Here is a 3,071-nt window from a genome sequence, read left to right as displayed (position 1 = left end):
AAAAGACGTCCTAAGGATGTCTTTTTGTGGACTTCTTTTGAACTTGTGACAAAAGACGTCTTTAAGACGACAAAGGCGTCCAAAGAATGTTCTATGTCTTGGCCGTTTGATTTCTTTAAGATGTCTTAAAGACATCTTTTAGACGTCCAGAAGACGTCTTTTGGACATCCTTTTACTACCATTGTCCCCAGATGTCCGCGGCCAAGATGAGACGTCTTTTAGACGTTTTTAAAACGTCTCTTTGCCCACTGGGCCTTTAGTATTTTTCAGCGTAATTTGAGATAAGTATTTAGCGTTCGATTAATGTGGACGGTGTACACGGGTTTTTATTAACGCGCGAAAGTCCTTCATTATAAAGATAATAGTAGAATATTTGTATTTTTTTATAATTGCTTTTAGAATAAAAATCAGTAGTGGGATTACGAATAGCGCTAGTCGCTATGTAGCGCTTTTCGCTATTTAGGGTTAAAAACTTATATATTTTTAGTCAAATTTGTTCTAAATGATGTCCAAAATAAAATAGCGTTGACAGTTTTTTGAAAACTTAAACTGCAAGATATAGTAATTCCAAAGAGAATATAAACATAACCCTACTGGATAAGACTTTTGACATAGAATTCATGTCAATTTCCTAAAAGGTTTTATCTACGTAGCAAACAAATATTACACGAAGGTGGAAACAATTCTCTAACTTCATGTTTGCCAACTGTTAGTTTCAAATAAAATAATTAACTAGTGACGAAATAAATTATACTTTAATATTGCAAATAACCTATTAATTTAATAAATAACAACTTTAAAAATAAATTATCTAGTTTAATGTTAAAATAATTTATAAAGGAAATAAATTTTTTTAATTTAATTTAATAAATAAAAATTAAGAAAATTAATCTTATTGCAAGAATTTAAAATAATAATTGCATGAGATTTAAAATTAGGATATTCTTTACCAGCCTAAATTTAAAAATTGATAAATTTTTTTAATTAAATTGATTTAAATTTGCATTTCTTGAAAAACTCTTTAACTCACAAAAAATGCCCTATACATTTTTTTAGTGAAACCTTGCGTGAGAACAAAAATTCTATTTCCAAAGTTATATCTTCAAAATTTTTGAAATTAAATTTTTTCCCCATTTTAGACAATGTCTAATAGAAACTTTTAATCCTATGAAAAAGATAATAAATATAAATGCAATAAATATTTAATTATTAATATAAAAAAGAAAAGTAAATAATTTATTATTATTGGATAAAGTTGAATTATTTTCTTGACATTTTGTATAAGGATAGAAATTTAAAATAAATGTTTTCTTTATTTCTTTATTATTCTTATGTTTTATTTAGTTTATAATTATTAATTATAAAAAAATTTAAGGTTAAAATTTAGAAATAAAAGTGTTAATTTAATAATATTAATAATTATCGTTGCCTCAAATTGCCTTTTTTATAACTTTTGAGATTGTTACACTTGAAAAATTTGTCAGACTTTTAGATATTTCTTTTAATTGCTTCATTTCTTCATCGTGGAAAATCCTTATGAATTTGATACATTCTTGATTTTAAAAAAATTGTTAAATTATAAAATAAAGCAAATATGAGAAAAAAATACACAGAAAAACAATTGTACCAACCTAAATCTATCAAAATGATACCATTTTTTTTAGTCACCCGATAGCAGGAAAATTTTTTAAAGTGAATGTAGCTTTGAATCGCTACGTAGCGAAATCTTCGTAGCGCTGTCGCTATTTGTAATCCCACTCCAGTAACATATTTACTCTTCCTTTCGCTCTTTCATATCTTATTTGTAAATCTGAAGGCTTTCTTATGTTAGTACCAACAATGTATCCCAAATTTTAATTTGGAACCCAATCTGGATTTCGGATATCATTGGAAGCAGAGGGTTTACCTTAACAATAAATAAAGTATAATTATCTTTTTATGTTATATTGATATACAATAAAATTTGCTATTAATATTTAGAATTGATAAGGAAAACAATCCTCTTTAATTATATATGAAATCAATGTAAATAATAATGTAAATAACGACAACAAAATAACAGAAATGTTTTATTAAAAATTGTATAAAAATTACAGAACTGAATGTTTGTAGTATAAAAGTATTGATTTTCTCATTCTAAGAAATAGTTTTTTTTAAACTACATTTTATTTATTAATTTTTTGTCCTTGGTATCATAATTTCGATTTTTGATCTTTATCAATGAAAATAATGGTGAGTGATATTTATTCTAACTTCAAGAAAATACTTTACAGGAACTTTTTTCTTTGTCTTCATTTTGCTTCTGTATTGTCTACATGGTTTAAATATATAGAAAAATTTACGAATCTTCATTATACTTTTTACGCAGTGTTTTGTAAAAAAAAATTGAAAATTCTTTGTAAGTATTTTTAAATAATTAAAATTTTAATTTCTCGATAATGCAATAAATATAGAGTCATTTGGGGTAAATGTGAACAGTTGATGTTTGAGATTAATTTAAATATTTAAAATTAAGTATGTCAACAATTTATTTAAACCTTAGCTCACCTGTTAGAGGTTCTGAGTATTGGCAAAATTTTATTTTGACAATTGACAATGCCGTACTCCAAATTATCTCTCAATACATAAAATAGATAAATAATCAAAGTTTCACTGCTTCAGTATTTTAAGTCGTATTTGCATGAAAAATAAACTAAAAAATTCAAACCAAAATTTATAATTATTATTATAATTTATTATTATTATTATTATTATTTATTATTTATAATTATTATTATTTATGTTATAACATAAACTGACTTTGATTTTTGACCTTTCTCAATTTAACCCTCACAACACAAGGATATTCAGGATATCCATGGGACGATCCTTAAAAATATTGGATTCTCTTTGAATTTATTTGTTTCACCCTGGAAAATATCTAAATCAATTTGAATTTTAAAACAAAACCCTGAATTAATAAAATGTTATGAAATAATATTTATAGTTTAAAATACTAGGATATAAAAATCTCAGTTTAAATTAAAAATTAAGAAGAAAACTTTAAATAATTTAATTTAAACAATTACCTT

General features: G+C 24.2%; 1 protein-coding gene across 5 annotated transcripts in view; it reads left to right on the top strand.

Annotated features, from left to right (window-relative positions):
• Positions 1–3,071, top strand: part of LOC127278122 (low-density lipoprotein receptor-related protein 6) — a 99,998-nt gene that overhangs the window by 82,642 nt on the left and 14,285 nt on the right. The gene's annotated exons all lie outside the window — the stretch shown is intronic.

Source organism: Leptopilina boulardi, unplaced genomic scaffold (assembly GCF_019393585.1).
Source record: "Leptopilina boulardi isolate dan_hultmark-lab unplaced genomic scaffold, ZJU_Lbou_2.1 LbouV2_195, whole genome shotgun sequence".
Lineage (NCBI taxonomy): Eukaryota > Metazoa > Arthropoda > Insecta > Hymenoptera > Figitidae > Leptopilina > Leptopilina boulardi.
This window is presented reverse-complemented; position numbering and strand designations above follow the sequence as displayed.